At 40.3% G+C, this 9,368-nt stretch overlaps 2 pseudogenes; both read right to left on the bottom strand.

Moving 5' to 3' along the window:
* Positions 1-526: 526 nt before the first annotated feature.
* LOC127210143 (SHC SH2 domain-binding protein 1-like) lies at positions 527-2,833 on the bottom strand (annotated as a pseudogene).
* A 195-nt stretch (positions 2,834-3,028) lies between these two features.
* Positions 3,029-9,084, bottom strand: LOC127210142 (zinc finger protein 431-like; annotated as a pseudogene).
* Positions 9,085-9,368: the final 284 nt, after the last annotated feature.

The raw sequence follows: 9,368 nt of genomic DNA, 5'->3' as shown, positions 1-9,368 counted from the left end.
ACTTTAAAAAATGATTAGGCTTGGAAGTTTCCTGTGAATTTGCACCAGCCTAAAGGCAGTCAAGCACAGGTCCTACAAGAACCAAAAGAATATAACAACCAGTGCTAGAAAAATCTGTTGCCAGCAGGTGGTGATGACAGCTCCAGGTTGGAGATGCAGGTTATGCTGGGTCCTTTTTTTCCCCCGCTAGATAAAAAAAAATCTCCAATTATTTTACTTTCATTTCTTGGAAGGAGGAAAGGGGGGAATGCTGGGTATTGAACCTTGGGCATTGGGCTGTGGGCACATTAGACAAATGCTCTGCTACTGAGCTACATCTACAGCCATATTTTATGTTTTTGCAGCTTTCTTACAAAGGAGTGCTTTGTATGTAATACATGTAGATAGGAGTAAATCTATATCTCATACACGCTCAATCACGTACACTTTACATAATATACAGTTATTAAGCAAACCACATAAGCAGCACGATTCTTAGGACAATGTTCAAAATACAGTATTCTGTGAGTTATTGATATCATTGTAGCTAGCAAAAAAATGTGCCAAAACTTCCTTTGCCATTCCATCTAAATTGGTTTCCCATAATTTTAATAAACATCTCCTGTGACATTATGTTGTCATCAGCTTGTATGATGCCAAGTTCACTCAATCTTTTCTTCATCTGGCCTTTTTTGCATGGAGATAGCATGTAGTTCATTTATAATTTCACAGTTTCCCTTAGCTTGTTCAGAAAAGTCAGCTGTGGCATAAAGTTCCATTTTGCGAGCCACACACTGAAGCATTTTTTTCCAGACCTAATCCTTCAGTGGCATCCATTTCTCTATTTTTTGAGCTGTATTGTCATCAGTTCCATCTGAGGCGTTTTCCTGTAGATCAAAGAAAATTGCAGGCTTCACCAAAACACCATAACCTTCATTATTATTACGTATGATGTTATTTATCATAGATATTTTGGGAATATCATAATGCTCATCAAGGAAGTCTTTAATGAGGATTCCTTCTTTGCAGTGATGGATGCTGTTGTCACTCAGGGTACACTTACTGCCAGGATACATGTCTATACCAGAACCTTTGGCACCATACATACCTGATGTGCGTTCTGTGACTCCTGTAGTTTCACATTTGTAGCACACAATTTTCCAATGTGGTCTTGCCATGGGGAATGATTAAGATTCCTTCTACAGAATCACGCTGAATAAATTTTATGCTTGAAATTTTAACATCCATACCCATGCAATCCACAAAAGTATCTCTCCTACCCCTCTTTTCTATAACAATATCATCTCGTAGATCATACCCTTCCAACTGAATGTGGTCTGCTACAGAGCAGGTGCCATGAGCCGTACAATGGCCAGGACAAGTAATGAATGTCACCCTCATAACAGGCATTTATAGCAGACAGCAGATCACTATGGAACTAAATTTCTGTTTCTTCTTTGCAAGACTCCTCAAAAAACTTGTCCCTGAAGAGAGACCACAGTAGGCCTGAATTCATGGTAGAAGAGACCACATGCGTGACTTTGCCCAGATATTAGAGTGCTTCTGATAACCAAAAACATATCTCAACAAAGGAGTCTCAATTAGTTTTAGCTTTTGTTTCAGCTGCCCAATCTCAGAATACAAATTTAACCCTTCCACCGTGGAGATATTTTCCTGCTCAGAATCTAAATTACAATTTGACAAACGGCTTCTCAGATTTAGAAAATTTCCTGTAACTCCATTCAGAAATTTAGATACACCAAGATAGGAAAGACGTAGTCTTCAAGGCTTCCAAATACAAATAGCCAAAACACTAAGAATATAACATTTATTTAGTTCCTGATTGTGTCATGATTCTTCTTGCTATAGGTAATCTGTTGTATATATGTGTAATTATATAAATGTATATGTACAAAAATAAAATAATTTTTAAATTTTTCCTGCAACTCTCTTCACATTCAGACAACAATTGTGGTAGCCAAGAAGAAGCCCTGGGGGAATTTGATCTTCAAGTATACCATAGCACAATCTCAACCGAGGTTAAACACATCTGACAAAATATTCATATTCATCCTCCTCTTCTTCATCCCAACTCCTCCAAATGTGGTTTTAGAAAAACCCGACATATTCAATTGCAAGTGCCATCTGGTGAAACTCCCATGTGCCATCGGACACTACCCATAACTCCTGCAGAGGCAGTTTAAACTCCTTCAGGTCCAAAAGCTCCTTCACATTGGCCAAGGTAAAAGTACTCAATTTAGATTCATAGACACATGGCTCTACAAGCTTCATTACTGCCTTCAAGGCTGAAAAGTCCACATCTGTAACCTCAACCAGCACCTCAAACACATTAGGGTGCCAGACTGCCCATCATCCAGACGGTTCAAGGACCTTTTCCGAGAAGCTGACTGGGAATTCCTTCACCTCAGAGGCCTTACAGTCAGCTAAAATATAATCTTGATAGGCTCTGAATCGCTCATAAAATAAAAGTTCATTTGTTTGAATAATTTGTGGAAAAAGACTTTTTCCTTCTGGCATCAAAGTGTTTTCAGTAGCACCGGCTTAACATGATAGCCACAATCACTGCATGGATCCGCATCCTGGGATAAACTTGTTAATTATCATCATCTAGGCAAATTCTCCATCCATGCCAGCCATGTGCTTCTCCTCCACCAAACCCATGAAGCAGCTTTCTTCCTCCTCCCCCTCCTCCTCCTCTCTTTGATAAATTGCCCTAGACATTGTGTTTTAGCATAGCATCAGAAAAGGTACTAATACACATCCATAAAGGTTTACACCCAGATGACTTATTTCATGTAATTAAAGAAAAGTGTACCTCACCATTTAAATTCATAGTGCTTTGTCCATATGAGTTTGTAGGTGCAAACAAAATAAAGTTGCACAAAAGGTTTGAACAGATGGTTAACAGTTGCCAGATTTTTTTTCCTCCAGAATAAATAATCTGTAGTAAATGTGAGTGTGCTGGCTAAAGATCTTACCTAATACTTTCTAGTCACAGATTACGTTCAGTATGAGTTGTTTCATGCCCTCAAAGACAGCTGTGAGATGCAAAGGCTTTAGTAGACTGATTATAATCATAGAATTCCTCTCCAGCATGTGTTCTTTTATGGTTCCAGAGATAACTGTGAAGTGCAAAGGCCTTACCATGTTGCTTACATAGTTCATAGGGTTTTTCTCCTGTGTGGTTTTTTCCATGATTTTGAAGACTATTGCGACATGCAAAGGCTTTACCACATTGACTACATTCATAGGGTTTCTCTCCAGTATGAGTTCTTTCATGCCTTTGAAGATGACTGTGACAGGCAAAGGCTTTACCACATTCCTTACATTTGTAAGGGTTCTCTCCAGCATGTGTTCTTTTATGGCTTTGGAGATAACTCTGATGTGTAAAGGCTTTACCACATTGATTACATTCATAGGGTTTCTCCCCAGTATGGATTCTTTCATGAATTTGAAGACTTCTGTGACATGCAAATGTTTTAGCACATTGATTACATGCATAAGGTTTCTCTCCAGTATGTGTTCTTTTATGTCTTTGGAGATAACTGTGATGTGCAAAGGCTTGACCACATTGATTACACTCATAAGGTTTCTCTCCAGTATGCGTTCTCTTATGTTTTTCAAGATAACTGTGATGTGTAAAGGATTTATCACATTGAGTACATTTGTAGGGTCTCTCTCCAGTATGTGTCCTTTTACGTCTTTGGAGGTGAGTCTGTTGTGAAAAGACTTTATCACATTGATAACACTTGTAGGGTTTCTCTCCAGTATGTGTTCTTTTATGTTTTTGGAGATGACTCTGTTGTGAAAAGGCTTTACCACATTGATTACATTTGTAGGGCTTCCCTCCAGTATGATTTTTTTTCTTGATTTGAAAGACTACTGTAACATTCATGAAGTTTCTCTCCAGTAGGAATTCTTTCATGCCTTTGAAGATGACTGTGATATGTGAAAGCTTTTCCACATTGAGCATATTCACAGGGTTTCTCTACAGTATGACTTCTTTCACGCCTGTGAAGATAATTGTAAACACTTTACCACATTGATTACACTGATGAATCTTTTTATCCATAAGATTTAATTTTACAGTTTGGTCTAATTTAGTGTAAAGAGGAATCAAATTTTAAGGTTTTTATCACATTGCTTACACATATTGTACCTCCTCATTATGAGGTGTGTGTGTGTGTGTGTGTGTGTGTGTGTGTGTGTGTGTGTGTGTGAAGGTTACAGCCTTCAGTGCATGACTCACATGTATAGCATCCCTCTTCCATCTGGGTTCTTTTAAATCTTTAAAGAGAACTGGTAGAATTCAGGGCTTTACCACAGTGATTGCATTCATAACATTTTCCTATAACGTGACTCATACTACATTTGCAATGTGAACAAGGACAAATAGAAGACTGTCCATATTCCTTCTAGTCATGAGGTGCAGGTATAAAGGATATTGTGTGGTTTAAATCCTGATTTCTGTACCCCATATGTCTGGTTGCAAAGCTTTGTTTTGAGAATTTACTGTCGAAATGTTGTGTAAATTCTGCTCCCCAATTGTCCCCCGATACGTCAATAAAGCAGCTTACAGCCAATCAATGAGCAAGGGAGAGAATAGGGCGGGACTTCCTGCCAGCCAGGGGAGGAGGAGTTAGGAGACGATGTAGGAGAACCAGGGGACTAAGCCACAGGTGGAGGTGAAAGAAAGATTTTAAAAACTTCAGCTGGAGCAACAAAAGAACTAAAAGCAAGTAACTCAGGGATTGTGGCAAAGATGGAGTCGGGATAGCATAGAGGGTTAAGAACAGAGTTACATTGCCCAAGATTGTGCTATAAAGCCATATAAACAAATATAAAAGAGTCTCGGTTATTTGTGTGATAGCCGGGTTAAGAGAGAAACTAAGTGAAACAAACACAGTTTTATAAAAACAACTTCAACAACAGGCCTTTTGTGCGGTGTGTGTGTTTGTTAATATATTCCCAATGAAGCTGGAAACACAATAAACTGTAAACTTATATCACATTCAGAAAGTCTACTCAAAGTTGGTACTACCCATATACCTTCTAGTTGTTCTGGGAGAGAGAGAGGTACATTGCTCTTTCCATATCCCTTAGGTTCCTATGGTTTCTATCTAATATAACATGATACATGCATTACAGTACAAATAAATCAAAATTTACCACAAGGCATTGATACTGTTTAATTCTTTGCTCATCCCAGAAAGCTAATAGAAGGATTCAGTTTTCTCCACAACAACTTTCTTGACTCTCTTAAACTGCCCTCTCCCTAAACTTTAGTAAGTCACTACAAGTATGTGAGCAGTACAGGCTTTACTGTGAGCTATTTTCTTATTAGAAAGTTTTGGGCATATGCATCTCATCTAATCTAAGTGTATATCTATTACCCGATGGTATAAAACTAAATGGATTGGCAGCTCTACAGAGTAGTTCTCACCAGGTGATGATTAAAATGTTGATAGTTGCTAAGGCATTGCTTCCTTGTCTTAGAGGAATGCCTTGCAAACATGGATCAGCTACTGACACGGAGGTACATGGTACTAGAGAGCTTACTAATCATAAATGTAATTTAAGCTGTGCTTATTTACACTGTTGCTTTTCCTTAAAACTTCCAGGATACATTCAAATGTCTTCAAAGGTACATTTGTATCAGCTTGCACAGAAAACTCACCTTCCACGTATTCTAGAATTTTGACACTGTTTTTCAATATAGTGGTCTTCCCATTTATAACCTAAAATAGATTACCAGAAAATTAGTATTATTGATAGTCACAGAAAATTTAAGTTACTATCTTCAGTGAACCTTAGAACTATGCCTTATAAATTTATCACATTCTTCTTTCACAATCAAAATTATAGAAGAGCATCAATAACTAAGAAAAACTTGCCTCCATATTTTAAAAAGTAAAAGAAAATTCAGTCTTACCTATAGCAGTGAGGTTCCTGTAGGTCTCCAGCATCACATCTTTGTAGAGATTCTTCTAGGAAGAACCCAGCAAAGCCCACTCTTCCCGAGTGAAGTGTATATGCACATCATCATGGACCACTGCATCCTAAAATATCCCATACATGTGTACAACAGAAAGCATAATACTGTCAACATTGTAAATGAATACTTTGACAATATAGTCATATAACTCTGGTGATTTGCACACTTGTTCCATGATACAGAAGTTCTAATATAATCACCAGGTCATTTTAGAAGGAAACTGAAAAGGAGATTCATCTTGTCATTTCTGTCCCTTTGAATGGGATAGAGCCTTGTAAGGGAAATGCCTATTAACCGACATTTAGACAGAGACAAACAAACAGAACAGCAGTACTGAGTGCATATCAGAGGAACTGTGTGAACAACTATAGACTACAAAAAAAGACAGCCAAGCTATGTGGATTGGCTCATGCCTTTAATCCTAGCCGCAGAAGGCAGAGGCAGGTGAATGCCATTGAGTTAGAGGACAGCCTGAGCTGTAGAATGAGTCCCACAACAGCCTGAGGCACATATCAAGATCCTGCTGTCCCTCTTAAAAAACAAAAACAAAACAAAAAAACAACCAACCAAATAAACAAAAATGATCGACAAAGACTCCAAACGTCTCACTGAAATTCTGACAAATAAGTATGCAGCCATTCCAGTTCTGTACGCATCTCCCAGAATCCTGAAGTGTCACAGTTTAAAATATAAGATTAATAAAATCTTACTAAAAGAAAATGCATGTTTAAATAGTTAGAGATGGGCAGATGAAAATATAAACAATGTATATGTAGGCCATAAAAAAAACATAGGATAGGGGATATGAGTCGGGGATAAAGAGCACTGCCTGGTCTTGTAGAGATGGGTTCAATTACCAGTACTTACATGGGGCCTTGAAACTATCGATAACTCCAAGTTCAGAGGTTCTGAGGCCGTCTTCTGACTACTGTGAACAACAGACACACAACATATGGTGAACATCCACACATACAGGCAAAGGACACATATTCATTAAAAAAATCAAAATATACAAAAGGCAAGAAGGATATCATGCAATTTCAATCCAACAACTTAGGAGGCTCAGACAGCATTAATGTCACAAACACATGCCATCCTGGGAGATAGAATGATACCCCTTCCCAAAGTTCAAATTTTAAGATGTGGGTAAAGCTCACCACAACAGTATATGCTTGACACCTACAAAATATATATATACTTCAGGCCCATCAGCCAGGAATACAAAAGTGAAAAAGGCAGGCATGCTGGCCCACATCTTTATTTATTATATATACAGTGCTCTGCCTGAATGTGCACCTGCAGGCCAGAAGAGGGCACCAGATCACATTACAGATGGCTGTGAGCCACCATGTGGTTGCTGGGAATTGAACTCAGGACCTCTGGAAGAGCAGCCAGTGCTCTCAACCACTGACCCATCTCTCCAGCCCTCAGCCCACATCTTTAATTCTAGCACTCAGAAGGAGGAATCAGGTGGATCATAGCCAACCTGGTCTCTAGAGCTAGTTTTAGGACAGCCCACGCTACACAGAGAAACACTGCCTTCAAAACCAAAACCAAAAGTCAGAAAAATAAAATAAAAACTAGGCTAGCAAAATGCCTTAGCAAGGTTTTCTACCATATCTTATATAGCAGTAGAGTCTCTAATGGTGGTGGAGGCGTCGCAAGAAAGTAGACACGATGAATCAGAACTAGGGTGAGGCTATAGACACTCAAATCCCAAAGAGAATGAGGGACTTCCTCCAGAAAGGCTCCATCTGCCAAGGAACCCATCAGCACCCCCACAGAAAGCCACCATTGAGAGACAAGTGTTCATAACTCTATCTGGGAGCTTTCCTGCTCAACCTACTGCTTCTGACCGAGGTCACTACAGGTTTCTGGTCATTCCAAGATGAAAATGTGTTTAAGTCCAAAGATCCTCCTCATCTATAAAAGCCCAATATTGTCCAAACATCCAAAGTCTCTTATAACGCTCAGAGCAATCTCGTAACTGTGGCATCTTGTAAAATCAGAAGACAAATTACATCTCCCCAACATGCAATACACTTTCCTACTTGAAAAGAGAGGAAAGGGGGCGTGGTGAGGGGAGATTGGACCCAGGCACATCTGAAACCCAGCAGGGCAAACAACAAATCCTGTAGCTGTCGCAGACACATGGGGCTTGAGTTTCAGAGGGCTTAGAGGGCTGTATCCCTGCAACTTCTCATTTCTCTCCCTTCCCGCCTCCTCCTCCCCTCTTGTCCTTCTCTCTCTTCCTTTCACTGGTACTTCTACTCCCGCTACGCAGTTTGCCATGGTAGGTATCTTATAGCTTAGGTATCTCGACATCTTGTGACCTCAGGCTGCAAGCCAGGCTCCGTCTTCACAGCTTCATGCAGTGAACTCTTCCAGTCTCCTCACTGAGGCTCTGACTCTGCCAAACACAGATGAGTGCAACAGTGTGGACCTCAAACCACAGAGAAGAGTCCACACATAACCTTTAAATTTTGCATCTTTCTTGCTTCTAGAACCAGTACCAAAAAAAGGGGATCTTGCCAAGTACGGCCTCTATATTGAGATGACACCACCACTCAGGGACCACAGTTGTAGCAGGTTCTGCCTGAAGCTGCTGCCTGGGACTAGAAATCACTCAGCCTGTCCCTTCCGTAAACCGAAGGCTCAGCTGGATGGAGTCTAACCATTAGGGCACCCTCCCGAGCTTCCACTGCTCTGCCGAGCACGGGGCGTCTCTGAAGGGCGCCACTTTCCTTGAAACCCTGCCTTTGTCTTAGCACTTGGCTGCCACCTGAAACTACCTGGTGCTGTTTTTCTCTACCAACCACAGACTTTTTATGTCTTTCTGCCCCACATGTTGTTCTTTTTTGGCTATAGACCCGCATGAGTCATCAGTAATAACAATCCAATGTAATCAATATCTCATCTAAGAAATCAACCCATTATTTCTTTTAATACCACCATACTCGATTGTTCAGGGCACGGGCAGAATAAGAAAGAGTTTGAGCCAAATTATCATACAAAAGACCTGCAGCTTCATATTTGATGGAGTCTACTTCCTGCTGAAATCCTCTGACCTCAACCTCCGCTGTCCGCATTACTCTCAACAGTCCCGTTCCAGGCCCCATCAGAAACAGCTAGCTAAGCTCTGTGTACAGCTCCCCATTGGCCCTGCCATCCAAAGTGCTGCTTTCTCCCGCCTTCCTCCAAAGACAACATCTGCAGGTTCTCTGCTGCAACAAAATCACTTGTGAGCTGTGACTTTGCTGTTGTTCTAACTGCTTCTTTGCTGCTGTGATTAAATCCTCTACCCAAAAGCAAGTTCGAGTACTGCATGGGTCTCTGTGGTTGATACTGCCAGAACACCAGCCATCATTGTGGG

Source organism: Acomys russatus, chromosome 27, assembly GCF_903995435.1.
Source record: "Acomys russatus chromosome 27, mAcoRus1.1, whole genome shotgun sequence".
NCBI lineage: Eukaryota > Metazoa > Chordata > Mammalia > Rodentia > Muridae > Acomys > Acomys russatus.
This window is presented reverse-complemented; position numbering and strand designations above follow the sequence as displayed.